This window comes from Pleurodeles waltl, chromosome 7, assembly GCF_031143425.1.
Source record: "Pleurodeles waltl isolate 20211129_DDA chromosome 7, aPleWal1.hap1.20221129, whole genome shotgun sequence".
Taxonomy (NCBI): domain Eukaryota; kingdom Metazoa; phylum Chordata; class Amphibia; order Caudata; family Salamandridae; genus Pleurodeles; species Pleurodeles waltl.
Window position 1 is genome coordinate 672,559,396 of NC_090446.1, and position 18,733 is coordinate 672,578,128.

Sequence of the window (18,733 nt, forward strand, 5' to 3'; positions counted from 1 at the left end):
GGCTCTGGGTAAATGGCCCTGCTAACACTCCCTCCGGGCCTTCTGCTAGACATCCAGGGCAGTGTTATGCCGAATACAGGCAGGGGATCTTAAAAGGGACTTTGCTGGAGTTGAGCTTTAAGGGAAATACGTTAATTTTCCCCATTGCTTACTTACCTTAATTCCTCGTATTCCTCCTTTCCTTCCTATTCTTTCTTCTAACTCTGGTTTATTCTCTTACAAGATACTTGAACTCCTCGGCAACACATTACATTAATACACGGTTCATGGTACACCAAATCTACCATAGTATTGCTATCTGTTACACTTATGCCATGATCTCTGCCACGCTAGGGTCTGTCCTTTGATCCTCTGAAAACTTAGAACCACCAATGTTTTTTTATAGTCGCGGCTTGTCGGGTTCTCAGGGGGCATGGCGGCCGGCGCACGGCGGAGGGTGTCGGGGGGAACATTAAAACATAAAAATAAATACATTTTAATAAACTTACCTCTGCTACTCACACCGCTCTGCTGCTCTCCCGTCGCTGCAGGTACAGGCTCCCAGCCTGCCCAGTGGCCAATCCAGGGAGCTCCCAGGCAGACAAGCCTCCGAGAAGCTCCCCTTGAGTGCCATACAAACCCTGCATCATCCTGCTCAAATAGGCATTTTAGGCACGGAGCCCTTCGATTAACAACTTTGGGTACAAATGATGCCCTCCTCCAGAGTTGAATCCCTGGCTTCGGGTGTTACCTCCTGCACCTTGTTGCTGACTGGTGTTCATGAAGGTGCCTTCAGAGACTGGCCTGCCTGCGGGCCCTGAGACGGCCGGCCAAACATACATGCTCAGTGAGGGGAGTGCACAATGCACTCCCCTCACTACTCGTCATGCCCCGCTCTTTAACAAGGAAAGGATAATAAACAAGGTTTCTTATCCTTTCCTTGTTAAAGGATTTGCAGCGGTTGCTGCTGGCGGGGGTGGGAGGGGTGACGCTCCTCCGCCCTAGCAGAGGAGCCGAAACTGGTTGTTTTCCTACGTAGTTCTCTTCATCATCGCTTTACAGTCATAGGCCATTTATACTTAGCTCTGCTGTTATATGGATGTTTTTGTTAAGCTCATACCACAATGGTCGTTTACCTATGATCTAATGTTGTATTAGCAATACTCCACTTAGCTCACCTTATTGTCATCCTGCAGCCATGTATTGTGTATTTTTCCTCTGTCTTTCAGCTAGCAAAGTTCAATAAAAGGATTTGAAATTAAAAAAATGATCAGATGCCGCACCAAGTCTGGTGTATGCACCTTTAAAACCTTTTTGAAGAGGTTGCCACCAATGTGCCCATTAGGCGCCTGTCTAGAGCATAGCTAATTAGGTAGTGGCTTGGCTTAGCCCAACAACAATTACTTCCTAGGTTACTGCTACGTCTAAAAGCGAGGAAAACTAAAAAAATCACCACAAACCGCAGGTCTCTGAATGACAGCAGAAGGACCTTCAGGGTACTGAGATGTTTGATCTGTTTAGTGAGATCGGTGTCAGAACTCACACATTCACTCATTTATTCACCCATACATCCCTCTACATGAGTTTTGCTGTTGCGTCACTGATCTGTCTGTTACCTACATGTCATTCATGCCTTCACCGTTATGTGAGCAATTAAAGCATGTACCAGTGTGCCTGGCTGAATATGTTCTACAGGAAATAGAAGATTGTTTATGCTACCTTCTGGGAGAGAGGTAAGCTTGCTTTGCTACTCCCATGCTGTATCTGTTCTGTGAGGAAGTAAAGCTTGCACTGCTCTTGCCCAATTTGTACCTGTCTTATAACGGGGACAGCTTGTGCTACGGCCCTAGCTGCACCTGTCCAACCAAAGTGCACCTGTTCTACGAAGAAGGGATGTTTCCACTGGGGTTGCCTGAGCTTCTGAAAAAACAAAGATTATATTGAATCCATACCAATAATAATAATATAATATAATATATTATGATATGTCGCATGAACCAGGGACTGTTTCACAATATTCATAGTGAGATATCAAGACCTACACCACGAGGAAGGCAATATGTCAGAGCCAAAATGTATTGACAGAAAACTGAAATAGGGTCTGTTGCTCAGCCCTCCTATGTTTTATAGTATAGTGGGGAGACAGCAGTAAAACCATTTTAGCTCACCATGCACAACTGTAATGTAGGCCTAACTGTATAAAAAAGTGAAAACACACATTTCCCCATACAGCACAATACCTCATCCAAACTATGGAACCTGTAACTAGGAGACTGTGCATCCAGTAAAAACATAGTAATTGCAGATGTATCCTAGTGCTAGATGTGGAATCCACTGTTGAGGTATACCACACCTGGTAGGCAAGGGTTCATCATCCTTCATGAGTACATGAATGTATAGTAATTCCATAACAGGTGTGGCTGTTTCTATGTTTCTTTCTACAGAGAGCATACAACAGTCTTTGAACTCCTTTCAGTCCCTCTTTAGTGTATTAGCTACCCATGTTACCTGTCCTGTTTGTGAGAGAAAATCATGTGAAGTCCCTTCTACTACTGCCCCCTGTCCATGACTTAATATCTGTGTTAGGGAAGATTCTCCTGCTTTTGTATGTGATGTACCTTTGTTGTATTGTGAAGCCTGTTATAAAACATAATTAACCCATGACTTCAAATCATGTATAACATATTTGACCATTTCTGGTATTTTAGCCAATAGCACTTTCCACTCTGGGGTTGTAAATCCATGACAGAGTAAAAAGCAAACCTACAGATTGCACAATGCAACGTGCTGCTAGCTGAAAAACCAGGAATAACTGATAATATATTTCAGACTGTCACTTGACAGACTTGTGAAATGCAAAATAAAATGTAGTTCCTGACATTCTGTCTTATTTCTTGTAAGCAAACAAGGGTTAGAGTGTGGCGATAAACTTGCAGATGGCGTTGCACAAATCTTACTGCATAAAGGGCCCTTCAGAGACGGGCCTGCTGGGGGGGGGGGGGTGTTCCTTCGTGCCTGCACACAGTGGTGAGCGGAGCTTGCTGGGCCTCAGGACGGGCACAATACCTCAAACATGCTCTCCATTTGCTACGGATCGGGGTGCAACTGCTGTTCTAAGGAGCAGTGACTCCTGCCTGCTCATAAGAAGAAGACTGGGGCTGGCCTTCCTGCGTATATGGCATGGGAGTCTGCCGGAGGACAAGGGCTCCTTGAGTGACCCCCATGTTCCTATGCCCACTGGGGTGTGGCTGCAGCCCCAGACCCTCCTGGTTAACCTGAGGGTGGGGACAAGTGGATGCTGGTGGACAACTGACTCCCATGCGGAAAGGAGTGGCAGTGACAGCAGCTGTTGCAAATGTGGGTGGGTCTGCTGCCACCACAGAGGATGCATAGGAATGTGCACTTGAAGAGTGAGATCAAAAACTGAAAGGGGAGAGGGCAGTCTTGATTATTGGAGGCTTGTCTGGCATTGTGGTTCATTACTGGGGGGGCGAAGGTTGGAACTAGAGTGAGCCTTCTGAGCCCCACCCCCACCCCATTAGTGTGGATTGGAGGAGATAGGGGATAGTCTGAGCTTTGCTAAACAACAAATTGACTGGGGACCTGTAGATGGTATACTTTACTGTGCTGCTTATACTCAATATTGCAATTGAGTGCAGGGTGGGGAGCGTGCTCTCACATTAGTGGTAGGCTTTGTTTTTGTTTATGGGTTGGATTTATGCTGCTGGTCCTGTCAGCTTTGAGCCGGTGGGCAACCATGAGTGTTCCTTGTTTGATTGTTTGCCTGGCATGGGGAGTGGTGGATTTGTTGGTTTGTGTTTTATGATTGAGTCTTTTCAGGGGTTCCCTTTAACTGTGTTGCTGTGAAAAGTCCACTGTTGCACCATGATACGGGGGGCATTGTCCCCCGCACCATTGAGAGAGTAGGAGTGTGGGAGGCTTGAGATGGTATGCTTAACAATACATGATGGAAACCAGTACTGTTCTTTCTTGTAATGTCTGGGGTTTTAGGTGCGTATACCAAACGTTACAGGGTCCACTCATTCTTAAAATGTACAAAGGTTCATATTGCATGCCTGCAAGAAACACACCCTATGCCAGATTACTTTCACAAATTGGTGAAAAACTGGAAGGGGCAGATGTATTCAGCCACATCTTTCTCCTATGCTAGGGGGTGCCCTAATGGGTAGCTCCTGGGGTGCCCTTCCATCACACATACTCGTAGTTGGATGTGGATGTGAGGTATGTCCTGGTACAGGACACGCTAGACAGGAAGAACATCAGTATACATTTATACACCCAGCGCTGATGATCGTGGCTTCCTGCAGCAGATTTAGGATATACTCCAGGATAGCCTTGACTCCCCAGTAAATTGCTTTGAAGAATTCAACTGTATGATTGATGGGGAGAATGATCGACATCAGCCTTAGGTGAGCACCAAACCATGACGACTGTGTCCTTCTTGGAGATTATGGCCCTCATTACAACCCTGGCGGTTGGCGGAGAAGCGGCGGTCTTACCGCCAACAGGCTGGCAGTAAAAAAAAATTGAATTATGACCATGGCGCCACTTCTCCGATCCGACCGCCAGGGCGGAGACAACCGCTGGGCTGGAGACCTGGGTCTCCAGCCCAGCGGTCATCACAATAGCGCCAGCGGTATCATGACCCGGCTGACCGCCATGGATTTCATGGGGTTTGGAACCGCCATGAAATTTCCTTCCCTGGCACTGATAGGGGTCTCCCCCACCCCCCACCCCGAGTCCTTCCCCTACACCCCCCCACCACCACTGCCACCCCCAAAGGTGGAAGGACCCCCCTGCCCCCAACATCACATTACACATTCACACCCGACACGCACGCAGGCACCACCAACACACATACCCGCACACACACCAACATACATGCCAACAGCCACACACACAGTCATACGCACACACCCACATTCAGACATACACGCACACATCCATACAGACATCCATGCAGACAGACACGCACTCATTTCCAAACACACAACACCCCCGCATGCATACACGCACTCACTCATCCCCTCTACATACACACATGCACACCCCCATGCACGCACACAACACACAACACCCCCCCCACCCCCCTCCCCTAACGGACGATCAACTTACCTGGTCCGTTGATCCTCCGGGAGGGGACGGGATCCATGGGGGCTTCTCCGCCGCCACCACACCATCAACAGAACACCGCCATGCCGAATCACAGGACGTGATTCGGTGGGCGGTGTTCTGTTGACGTGGCGGTGGAGGTGGAGCAACCTCCACTTCCCCGCCGCCCGCCAGTATGGCTGCTGGCGGCTCTCCGTCCGAAAAAGGACGGAGGGCTGCCAGCAGTCATAATACGCCGAGCGGAAAACCGCCACCACTTGCGCTCTTCAGCACGGCGGTCCCTCAGCGGTCTTGTCAAAAGACCGCCGAGGTCGAAATGACCCCCTATGTGTAATCTCGACTTTCTCAATAATTGAAGAGTTCTCCACCCACAAAATAAAGAATTCACTCGTCACTCAGTGAGACTGAAACATTGGCAGCCAGGCACAGGTTTGCTGAGACAGCGGAAACTACATGATCTTTGAGACATGTTGGACAAATACACATTAACGCAATAGAGACAACTGCTACACAGTGATGGAAACAAGTCAGGGAAACCTTTGGCATGGATATTAGGAAGAGAACATGATATACCACCTGTGTTGAACCTATGGGCAGTTTCCAAACTATGTTGATAATGCAGATGGAGCCACAACAGACATTAACACATAAGAGGAGATATGAGGTTACCTGAACCAGTGAAACTGGAAAGATATTACACAATATACTTCATGTGTTGTAATATCTGATCCATCCCCTCTTACGAACTGTCAAGATCCTATTTACCCTCTATTTATATTGAGTATATGCCACGCTGAGAATAGTACATTGGACTTTTTGGGCAAGGGGTATTGTTATTGTTTAGTTCCACATTGCTATTGTTTTTGTACTTATGATGCAACAAAGTTAAAAAATAAAGGTGTTAAAAAAAGGATAATTCAAATCAAATATCTTTACTGTTTCATTTATTAGCCTCACAATTAATAAATATTTGCTTAACAAAAATACGATTAAAAACACATAAAACAACAGTCCAAGACCTGAAAAAACATTGCACCTAATGGAATCTAAAAATGGGAAGATTGCAGTTATTCCAGCATCTAACCAAAATCTTAGGAAAGTGCAGGTACATATGCAAATACACAAAAAGGAGAATGTAATTTAAATTACATCTAGATTAATTCCAATAAAATATAACATACGCTAGAATGTTGTTTCCCTGTCCTCCAGTTTGCTACATGTGTTCGCCATCAATACATAAACCTCTAACAATTCACAAGACAGATACAATTTTCATGGCACAGTAGTAAAAGCAGTATAGCCTGGTCAAAATATGCACAATTGAAGCAGTACTTGCCCCAACAAATCTGTTTTATGATTAAATGATAAATACATTAACATATTCAAACCAGGCATGAGCACCTAAGAACAATTTCATTGGTGACGTCTTAACATCCTCTATAAAGTTGGGAATTATTAGCATCCATAGGTCAACTATTGGCAGTGGCTAACATCTCTTTCATATGTGGCCAGGCTGCCAATAAATAAGAATCTATAGAAATTAGAAATAAATTAATTGTCTGTTCTAAAACAGAAAGGTAATACAGACGTAAATGAACTGATCTCATGCAATCTAAACAGAAGCGGAATCCATCTTTTAAGTGCAAGAACACATTTTGTGCAGAACAATAGGAGGTGCAATATATATAAACTTTCATCCCAAACGTGCAATCACAGGGTGCAATTCCCATAGTGCATCTTGCACACCTAACAAGACAGTCCATAGTAGACAATGTCCCTGTTAGACTTTTCATCCTTGGTGTTGTCTCTCTTAACTTTTTGCCTCTGTTTCCCAGGCTGTTGATGCGTGCTGGACTCTGTTTGCTATTTTTGTTACTCTGGGCACTTTACCACTGCTAACCAGTGCTAAAGTGCAAGTGCTCCTATACAAAATGTGTATGTAATTGGTTCATCCATGATTGGCATATTTGATTTACTAGTAAATCCATAGTACAGTGCACTAGAGATGCCCAGGGCCGGTAAATCAAATACTAATAGCTTGCAGCACTGGTTATGCCACCCGCGCAAGTAGATCTGTAATCATGTCTCAGACCTGCCACTGCATTGTCTGTGTGTGCAGTTTTTAACTGTAAATTCGACTTGGCAAGTGTACCCACTTGCCAGACCTAAACCTTCCCTTTCCTTACATGTAAGGAACCCCTAAGGTAGGCCATAGGTAGCCCCAAGGGCAGGGTGCAGGGTATAGTTAAGGTAGGACATATAGTAATGTGTTTTATATGTTCTGACAGTGAACTATTGCTAAATTTGTTTTTGACTGTTGCAAGGCCTGTCCCTCTCATAGGTTATCATGGGGGCTGATTTTAAATATGATTAAAGTGTAAATTACCTTTGGGAGTGGATGGACATGTAGGGTTTGGTGTCTTTGAACACACAATTTAAAAATACATCTTTTAGTAAAGTTGATTTTAAGATTGTGTGTTTGAAAATGCCACTTTAAGAAAGTGAGCATTTTCTTGCTTAAACCATTTCTGTGACTCTGCCTGTTTGTGGATTCCCTGTCTGGGTCAGTTTGACAGTTGGGCTGGTTGCACCTCTCACTAGACAGTGGCACAAAGAGAGCTGGGGTGTATTCTGCATTTCATGATGAGCCATCTGTGCTAGGAGGGAGCGGAGGGGAGGAGTGGTCACTCACATCTGAAAGGGCTGTGCCTGCCCTCACACAATGCATTCTCCAACCCCTGGTGTGTGTCTGGGGCCTGTCCTGGGCAAAGCAGGACAAACAAGAGAGACTTTGCTTTGAAGTAAGCCAATTTCAAAGGGCAAAATGGGTATAAGAAGGGCACCCAAAACCACAGACTTTAGAACACTTCTGGAAACCAAGAGGAGCATCTGCCTGGAGAAGAGCTGAAGAGCTGAGGAATAAAAGCTGCCCTGTCTGTGAATGTGCTTTGTGGAGCTTTCCTTGAAAAAAGTGGCCCCAGAAACCATAAGCATGGAGCCTCGTAAGTTTCCAGTAGTTGGTCGGTGCGCTTGAGGAGGGCTAAACACTGAAAGAGGCATGACGTATGCATACCTTTCACAAATGAAGCATGCGGATTTTAAAAGGCAAGCCCACAAACCAATGTAAGGGACTGACGTGACATGGGCATGGTTAGAAGCCCAAAGAGAGATTACATCAGGGGACAGAGCACTCGCCTCTAAAGACACTAAAAAGTAAGGGTGCTAGCACCCTGACCTGGCGTACACTTTTCCCGAAAAGGAATGATAATTTAAGGATTATTAAATGAAAGTGGGAAAATCCTCAGTGATATAACTCCACTGGAAAAACAGCATAAATAGATTCAGAAATAAGGATGGGAAGGTGTGCATTTAAATTGGTATAGTGACTGCTCTAATATAAAGAAAATTGTGAAATTAATAGGGAACAGGTTAATAAAAGGCTATTCGCTCCCCGATGGGAAACGACATTGCTGAACACACCTCCAATTTCTACTAGGAAAAAACAGTATAGAACTTGGAAATTGTATAGATTGTCTAAACAGAGGAAGCTTAAATTAAGCATTCCAAGTTACAACACAAGGCATGCTCATCAAAAATGTCATCTTGCTTCTAGATCAACAATGAAAAGGAATGATTTTCTGACCATAATTTCAACGGGTTGACATATGGAAGAAGAACTTTCAAATTCCACTCCTAGGTAAATAACCAAGAAATGTAACAAAGCTGCACAATCGTATTCAACTGAAGCGTACTGTCAGAGCGAACACTCATCTGTGCGGTACTTCCGTGGCAGATATCACTAATTGGTGACAGTGCTGTTTAACGCCTACTTTTAAAGTATATGATTAATTCATTTTATTTTTTATTTTTCCTCTTTTGATTTTCTTGTGTTAGACTTTTGTATTGGAAGCAACCACCCTTGGATATATATTCCACCTTTTTTCAATGCCTACAATTGGCATGTCACAGCTGTCATTATTCTTGTCAGATACTGATAAGTCATTATTGCCCTAGAAAAGGTAGAAGAAACTTTTCAAACTGATATCAGATTGACACTGAAGGCAAAAAAGTTGTCAGTTGCTGGGAAGTAGGTTCTGATACATAAGGGCACTTTATGCGCTGCGCCAAAATTGGCAGTGCCGCATCACTTCTCAAATGCAGGGATGCGCAGTATTTACACAAATATGGCGCATCCCTGTGTGCCCTCTAATGCTGGAGCAAAACTTAGCTGCCAGCGCCAATGCAGGCATCATTGCACCATAGTACAAGGGTGTCTGCAATGAAGGGAATGATTGTTTATGTGCAGGAATGTGTCCGTTCCTGCACATAAACAATCTACAATGACGATTTGTTACTTCTATGTGTGCTGCAGAACGCAGCACACTCAGAAGTAGCAAATCGTCATTATTGAATGATTGTTTATGTGCATGAAGGAACACTTTCCTGCACATAAACAATCATTCATGGTTTTTTGTTATTTCTATGTGTGCTGCAGAATGTAGCACACATAGAAAAAGCAAAAATGAGGAAAAATAAAAGTGTTTCTCCTTGTTGCGCCATGCTAACACCACCACTGGGGTGGCGTCAGTTATTGGCGCTGCCACAGTTTTACGAATGTTTGTAAATCTGGGACAGCATCAAAAGCAATGGGTGTTGCAGTGGAATGCCCACAACAACATCCATTGCACGCCCCTCTACCGCGGAAAACTGCATTGGAGGGGCCCATATCTTAGTTTGGTGCATTTCACAGAGCAACTGGAGCGTCACAAAAAGGGACACTCTGGTGGTGCCAGGAGCATGTAAACATGCCCCACAACATTTTAGCTCTGAGTGGAGGAATGTTTACTAGTCTTGAAGAGACTGCCACGTGTAAGGGGGAAGGGAAACCTAAAGATGTGTACCAGATGTCTGTTGGGTTGCTAGTGCAACATTTTAGGACTCATATCAATGTTGTTCAGGAAACACTCTCGAAGGGAAGACCAAAAGAACTGAAAATTAAGTGCGCCATCTAAGAACAACGGCAAGAACTTGTGAATTTGGTGAACTACATGAATCATTATTAAGGGACCAACTAGAATATTGGACCTATATTTGAAGAGAAACTCCTAAGAACACAGATCTGAGAGAGGCTATATCATCATCATTGAAGGGATGGCACATATATCAGGTAGGTAGGATATAAGAAGAGAGGACATAGGAATTGCAGACATATAGAGGGAGAAAGAACTGAGTAGCGATAGATTTGGTATTAGCGCAAATAGCCCAAACTGTTTCACACAAAAACATCTTACAGGAAATGTATGCAAATTTTTCATTGGGAAACTTACAAAGCCTAAGTATAAAATGATGGTGGATGCAGGAAGGTAAGTGTGTTAGCAGTGTGAGTTACTGCCCAATAGCTTCATTTGATATCTGGTTTGGGAAATGGTATTTGATAATGATGAAATTATCATGTGGTATAAACCCAATATGGCATAGAAGGAAAAGGATTCACCAGACTGTGTACTGTCCCATGAAAATTTAATTCAAAGGGAGGGAAAAGGTAGGCAAAATTTATGTTGCTACAAAGAGACGCAACGTGCATCAGTGGAACCTCAGCATCAAATTGAACTCAAGGGCACCCAAGCACTTTGGTAGGAGATATCAAACAGAGAATACCAAAGGGTCACAATATCATGAACAGAAAGAATAATTTGGAATTAAATATCAAAAAGGTAAGTACAAAGAGGGAGTTATGGATTAACCATTCTTAACTCTGCAGCTTTGTCACTTGAAGACATATGTATCTCCATGTTAAGTATGTGTAGTTTGTTTTATAGGAATTTTATACAAACTTACCTTTCAGTAGTTTGTCACCCTATACTATGGTTAAACTACTGTCACCCTTTTATATTTAATCTTTGATATTCTTGACCCACAATGCACCCAATCAGGTGATGATGATCACATGTTTAGGAGAGGAAGAAAACATTTTGAGGAAATTCCTTGAGGTGTTTGACTGGAAGTTAGGCTTGCTTGGTGTTAGAAACTGGGCCTCTAGTTGGCAGAGGTATGCACCATGTCCAAGTAAGGACCACAGTTCTAGTCAGGGTAAGTAAGTTGCACTCCCTAAATTAGCCTGTGCTGAACCTCTGGTAGCTTGAATAGAGCAGTCAGGCTTAACTTAAGAGGCAATATGCAAAGTATCTGCGCAACAACACCCACAGTAACACAATAAAAGCACCACAAAAAGACTCCACAGAGGTTTAAGTATATAGAGAATACTTATCAGAATAAAACAAGGCCAAAATGACAAAAATCGACATCAAAAGCCTGGTGGAAACTGAGCTCAGAAGTGAAAGGACTCACCATTGAAGACACAGGGAAGAACCACACCACTATGGAACTAGAACTGCATGTTTTTCCGATGATATTCTATGTTCTGCTCCACCACGAACACCAATGCCCGAGAACACAACAACAGTAAGTACAGCTGCCTTGCACACAAGGGGGGGGGGGAGGAAAACAAGAGTGACACACACACTCACAACACACACCAGACACACACACCATACACACAACCAGATGCACTACAAAAACAATTTATCCCCGTAAATCAGCTGAATAATGCAAGGACAAAACGAGTTCGACAAAGTGTTTGTAAATAATAAGTTAGTCAAGATAACAGATATATACAAACTTCCAGAAAAAGGGACACAGCACAGTCCTCAATTTGTGTGGGCCACATGGCCACATGCCAAAGTCCAAGGCTCCACTTGTCACCTGCTTCAACACGGAGAGAACACTGCAGGGGCATCGGTTGGTAAATAGGCAGGCACCTCGAGGGGATGGGGGAGGGCACCTCAGCTTGATCCTGGGGAGTGATGGGCCACAGTCTCTCAGGTGGGTGTCTTGCCCACTGGTTCTGGAGGGGGCAGGCCGCCCAGCAACCCATGGAGGCAGGATTACATAGCGTCCGCCGGCGGTGATGGCTGCACAGTGGTGGTGCTGCTGGTGGGGAGAGGCTCCTGCACATCCCCTGCACCCTCAGAAGGATGCACAGTGGTGGTGCTGCTGGTGGAGGGAAGCTCCAGCCCATCCCCTGTACCCTCGGACGGATGCACAACCATGGTTGATGGTGGGGGCTCCGTCACAGATGCTGGTCCTGGCTCCTTGCCCTTCCTGCCTGCTGGTGCAGGCTCCTTGGCCTTTCGGGTGGCAGGTGCAGGCTCCTTGGCCTTTCGGGTGGCAGGTGCAGGCTCCTTGCCCTTCTTGCCTGCTAGGGCAGGCTCTTTCCCTTTTAGGCTGGCTGGTGCAGGCTCCTTCCCCTTCAGTACATGTGGCCTGGATCCCTTTCCATGAGTGGGTGTGGTTAGGACTGGGCCCGTGGACTTTGTGGCTGAGGTGCTTGGCTGGGTTTGTTATACCCTGGATGGGGGAGGGGTAGGGAAGAAGTCAATGATGGATAGAAACAGTTTTTTAGGGACATTGGGGTGGGAATAGGGAGAAGGAATGGGAGTGGAGGATGAGGGAGTGGTCTGTCTGCTGGATTTCGGTGCAGGTGCATGGGCTGTATGCTGTTGTGAGGTGGATGGCTGTTGGGTGTCTGAGTGCTTGTGTTTGTGAACTTTGGGGGGGCAGACACAGTGGGAGAGGACACAGGGAACGTGTGCATGGATGTTGTGGAGGTGTCTGCCAGTTAGGTGTGTGTTCTGCTTGGTGTGGTGATGATGCTGGTAGTGGATGATGATGTAGTGCATGCAGGTGTGAGTGTAGACATGGCTGGAAGGGAGGTTGTGGAGGGGGATGAGGGGGAGACAGTGGGAATAGTGGACGTTGTTGTGTGTGCAACTGGATGGTGTTCGTGTGAGTGCCTGTGGGATGAAGTGTGGTGCTTGTGTTTGCCTGTGACACTCTTGGGTGTTGCCTTGTGTGCATGCTCATCTGTATGTGTGCCTCGGATAGGTTGGTGTTGAGGGTAATAGGACTGGGCGGTGAAAGTTGGAGGGGGGACGGAAGAAATAGCAATGGCTGCCATCAGACAGGAGGCCAGAGCCTGAATCGATCTATGTTGAGCCGCCAATTCAGTGTGACTGCCCTCCAGGAATGCATTAGATTGTTGCATCTGAGTTGCCAGCCCCTGAATGGGATTCACAATGGCTGACTGCCCTACAGCGATGGATCTCAGGAGGTCAATAGCCACCTCACTAAGGGCAGCAGGGCTCACTGGGGCAGGGCCTGAGGTGCCTGGGTGAAGGAGATGCCCTCGTATGGGGGTGGCAGATGTACCTGTAGCTGGGGTGGTCACAGAAGTGTCCGCCACCACCAGGGAGCTTCTATCGGAGGAGGTATCTGTGTCTGAACTGTGCCCTCCAGTCTCCGCCGTGGTGCTCCCCTCGCCCTCTGTCCCACTGGTGCCCTCAGCGTCAGTGGAATCTGCCTCCTGGGTCCCGTGGGATGCAGCTCCCTCCGTCGCCAGTGCCTCTGCTCCTCCGCCAGGTTATGCTAATGCGCATAAGGACAGGATGACAAAACAAGAAAGGGGGGAGAGAGACAAAGTATTCACTGGGTCAATGGCTGCACCAACACCACCGTTGGCTTACACAGCACACTCACAAACAGGGAACAGGCCTACGCACTATGCATTGCACTACCAGATAAATAGCTTGCCACCAAGACTTCGGGAGGGGCACACACTGCCAAATGCAGCACACCTTGGACCCACGCAGCCCTGACCAGTAGTGGGTGCCTACGAGCTAGGTAGCAGGATTATCCCTTCAGAACCCTACCCACCAGGGGACCTACGCTGCAATGTCAGGCCTGGCCTAGGGGCAACCACTGACACATATCCCCTACCCGGATACCACTCTACCATGCGTAAGGTGTAATGATGGGCACTGTACTCATCCCCTTGTGGCTGTTGTGATGCCCTCACACCCCCATCCAGCTCTGGATAGGCCATCACCAGTATGTGGGCCACCAGGGGGGTCAGGGTTCGACAGGCACCCCTTCCTCGTTGGGAGGCCATCCCCAGCTGGGCCTCCACCGTCTTCCGTGCCCAGCGTCTCAGGTCCTCCCACCGTTTGCGACAGTGGGTGCTCCGCCTTCCATAGACCCCCAGGGTCCGCACCTCCTTGGGAATGGCATGCCATATACCCTTCGTTTGATGGGAGCTGACCTGTAGAGGCAATACACACAGGAAAATAGAATTAGAAAAACAGTCCTGCCTGTTACACATATGGCCCACCATACCTGTTCGCATCATCATTTCCACACACATGGCCCAGCACACAACATGTACGCCTTCAAGAGGACATCCACCCACCCCCTTATATGAGGCCTTCACACACACAACTCCATGCATTCATGCCACATGCATCGTGCTCACAGTGTATTCACCTGTTGGTCTGGAGGCCCATACAGCAGTCCGTACTGGGGTAAGAACACATTCACCAGTCTCTCCATCTCCTCTGAAGTGAAGGTTGGGGCCCTTTCCCCGGTCACATGGGCCATGGTAGGTTCCAGACACAGGTCACAGCAGCACATGCAGTGTAGGTCCTCTCCTATGGAAGGTCAGGTAGCAGGTGAGGAATATGACAGAAAATGGCAGTCACGTCCGCGGTGGTGCATACCGTCACCGCCGGCGTAGATAACCATTGGCCCCTATGCCCCATGTGGCCCAGTGTTAACCAATGAGGAGTTGCACAGCAGTTCCCGACCGCCTCCCGCAATGGCGCACAATGTCAGCGGAATTACACTTCCGCCTGTCCCTCCACACAGGACAGGCAGATGCCGTTTCAAGGAGGGGGCAGGGCCTGGAATAATGCTGCGTCACAGTAGATATTAGCACATACTAGACAAATCACAATGACCCATTACATGTTTATAGGATGCAAACTACTGTTGTAGCTCCATTATACAGTTTGTGACTGCCTCCTTACTCTTTTGTCCCTTATATTCCTACAGCTGCGGATGAATAGGAGATGGAGACTTAACCCCGTGTACAGACCCTTGGTGGACTTGGCAACACTGGAGGACAGGCACATTATCCTCACCTATAGACTTGACAGGGCCACAATCACAGAGCTGCGTGCCCAGTTGGAACCTGACCTGATATTTGATATCCGTCCCCCCACTGGGATCCCCCTATTGTGCACATGGTATCAGTACTCCATTTCCTGGCAACTGGTTCTTTCCAAGTGGGCTTGGCAGCAGGAATGTCACAGACAATGTTCTCAATAGTGCTGACAATAGTATTGTCTGCCCTGATAATACACACGTGCAGCTACATTGTTTTTCCCCAGGTTGAAGATTTGGCCACAATGAAGGCCGAGTTTTATGCAATGGGACATATCCCCAACATAATTGGGGCGACTGATTGAACACATATTGCATTTGCCCCCCTCCTGACAGAATGAACCGGTGTTCAGGAATCATAAGTGTTTTCACTCCATGAATATTCAGATGGTGTGCTTGGCGGAGCACTACATCTCCCACGTCAATGCTAAGTATCCTGGGTCGGTCCATGATGCCTTTGTCCTAAGGAATAGCAGCATTCCAAATGTGATGTCCCAACTACAGAGGCACAGGGTGTGGCTAATAGGTGAGCCCTGGTTCCCACCTAGTAGATGTTGGTGTATGGGTATGGTGTGGGCAATATAGGATAGTGTGTGGCTAAATGTTGTCCCTCAATATTGTGCAGGTAACTCTGGTTACCCAAACCTATCATGGCTGCTGAACCCTGTGAGGAATGTCAGGACAAGGGCAGAAGAACGTTATAATGAGGCACATGGGTGAACCAGAAGAATCATTGAAAGGTCCTTTGGCCCTCAGATGCCATGTCCCATTCCTGCAGGTGGAGGAGGCTGGAGATGCCCGTGTGGCAGCAGTAGACCCTGTGGACAGTGAGGATGAGGAGGCAGAGGATGAGGATAACCGAACATATGTGATTTGACAATACTACCAATGACAAACAGGTAGGACAGTGTTACTTCATATTTCAATGACTTTTGTTTTAATTTGTGTGGCAATGGCATGCTGATATTTTCCACTTCTAGGCCCACATACTGTTCCCTCTGGCAATTCATTTTGCAGATGTTGGTCACCTGACATATACTCCTGGTGTGATCACTACAGCCAGCTACAGGTCATTAATCTATGTTTATTCTCTGTACAGTTGATTTGCATTGTTTGTAACTGTTACAATGAATACATATTTGATATACATGACATACTCCAAATGTTTTTTTTTCAAAGGGTGTTTACTGAAGTGCTAACATATAGGGGGCAAGTGATATGGGATGGGGTGATGATGGAGGAAAGTCCAGGGTATTGTTCCAGTCTGTTGGTAGCACAGGTGTATTGTTCAAGAGGACATAGGAAGGGGAGCAATGGCAGTTCAAGGTGGACAGGGTGATAGAGTGGGACACAAGGGTGACAATCAGGAGAGTCTCGTTTCCTGGGGGGGGTCTTGCCAATTGTCTCTGGCTTCTGTCTGGATCTCAGGGAACCTTTGCAGGTTGTTCACCGTCTGCAGGGGGAGGGATGCTGGTGGCCTGGAATCCTGTGGCGGGGCCTCCTGGCCACTAGCGGCAGTGGAGGTGGAAGGCTGTTCAGATTTCTGGCTAGTGGCAGGGGCCCTCTGGTGTGGGACTGCCTCCCTCATAATGTTGGCCATGTCTGCCAGCACCCCTGCAATGGAGATCAGGGTGTTGTTAATGGCCTGCAAGTCCTCCCTGATCCCCTGGTACTGTCCCTCCTGCAGCCGCCTGTTCTCCTGCACATTATCCAGGATCTGGCCCATCGTGTCTTGGGAATGTTGATAGGCTCCCAGGATCTTGGCGGGTGCCTCCTGGAGAGTCGGTTCCCTGGGCCTGTCCTCCCCCTGGCGCACAGCAGTCCTCCCAGTGTCCCTGTTGGCCTGTTCCTCAGTCTCCTGAACCGTGTCCCCACTGCCACTGACCCCGGGTCCCTGATTGTCTTGGGGGTGAGGTGTGCCCTGGGGTCCCTGTAGAGGTGGACACACTGCTGATTGACGCGTCCTGGGGACAGAGGTATGGGTACGCTGGGTGGGTGCTGCACTGGTGTTTCCTGATGGGGGAGGGTCTGTGTGGTGTGTGACTTGGCCTGGGTAACCGGCTGTCCAGTGGTTCCTGAGGGGCCAGGTATGTCATCCAGATCCTGAAGACCAGTGTTGCTGTCATCACTGTGGGCCTCTTCAGTTGGGGGATTGGATAATGCTGGCACCTCCTATCCGCTGACATTGGCTGGGGTACCTGTAGGGATGTAAATGATGTGTTATGGTTTCTGTGTATGACATATTGTACATCTGTGGCTTCCCCTCTATGGTTGGATTTGCCCTGCCAGCTTTCACTTGTGTATGTTAGTGTATGGTGGGATGGTTAATTCTCTATGGTGTATATGCTTAAGAGATGAGTGTCCATGCAGAACTGTGAGAGGTGTCCATGCATTGGTACAGCATGCAGGGTTTGGCACTGGGATGAGTGAGATGTGATGGTGGGGTGTGTAGGAAGTAGTGGAGTGATGGGAGTGAGGGTAAGGGTATCTGATTACATGCAGGTAGGGGGGTGATAATAGTAGAGAGTTGACTTACCAGAGTCCAATCCTCCTCCGACGCCGGCCAGGCCCTCAGGATGCAGTATTGCCAAGACTTGCTCCTCCCATGCTGTGAGTTGTGGGGGAGGAGGTGGGGGACCACTGCCAGTCCTCTGGATAGCGAGCTGGTTTCTTGCTGCTATGGAACATACCTTCCCCCGTAGGTCGTTCCACCTCTTCCTGATGTCATCCCTAGTTCTGGGGTGCTGCCCCACGGCATTGACCCTGTCCACGATTCTCTGCCACAGCTCCATCTTCCTAGCTATTGAGATCTGCTGCACCTGTGCTCCAAATAGCTGTTGCTCTACCCTGACAATTTCCTCCAACATGACCCTTAGCTCCTCCTCTGTGAAACGGGGGTGTCTTTGTGGTGCCATGGGTGTTGTGTGATGTGTATTGCGTGAGGGTGTGTTGGGTAATGTGTTGGGGAGTGTGCTGTGGAGTGTGTGAGTGGTGTACAGGTGTGAGTAGTTTGTGGCTCTAGTTGTGTCAGTTGTCTTGGTGTTTCTCTGCTGGCAATGGTTTGTAATGGTAAAGGGTTGTGGGTAATGTGGGTGTGTGTTTTATAGTGGTGTGGATGAGTGGGTGTGGTGTGTGTATAGGTGTCAGGTGTGTATTGTTTAAATTGTACAATGTGGTGGTGTTTTGTATTTGGGTGTCCATTGTGAGCATGGCTGTATGTACAGCCAATGGTTTACAGCTGTTGAATGTCGGCCGTGGTGATTCATGGGACATAATGTGTTGGGCGTTATGCTGTTGGAGTAACGGTGTGGGTTTTGATACCGCCAGTTTATCACTGACCTTTGGTCTGGTGGATTTGTGTATGTGGCTGAATACATTGGTGTGTGTGTGTGTGTCATAATATGGTGAACGGATATCTGCCACTGTGGCGGTAAGTCGGCAGCCGTCAGCGTCGCGGTAAGTGGAATTTACCGCCAATGTCATAATGAGGGCCTAAATGTTAAAATAGTGTTTGCAAGTCACTAGCGGTCAAAAGGTTACTTGAGGTCACGAGGGAATGGTGGAA

The 18,733-nt window shown here is 47.3% G+C and overlaps 1 protein-coding gene across 1 annotated transcript in view; it reads right to left on the reverse strand.

Moving 5' to 3' along the window:
- STK32A (serine/threonine kinase 32A) overlaps nt 1-18,733 on the reverse strand; it is a 651,463-nt gene that overhangs the window by 209,498 nt on the left and 423,232 nt on the right. The gene's annotated exons all lie outside the window — the stretch shown is intronic.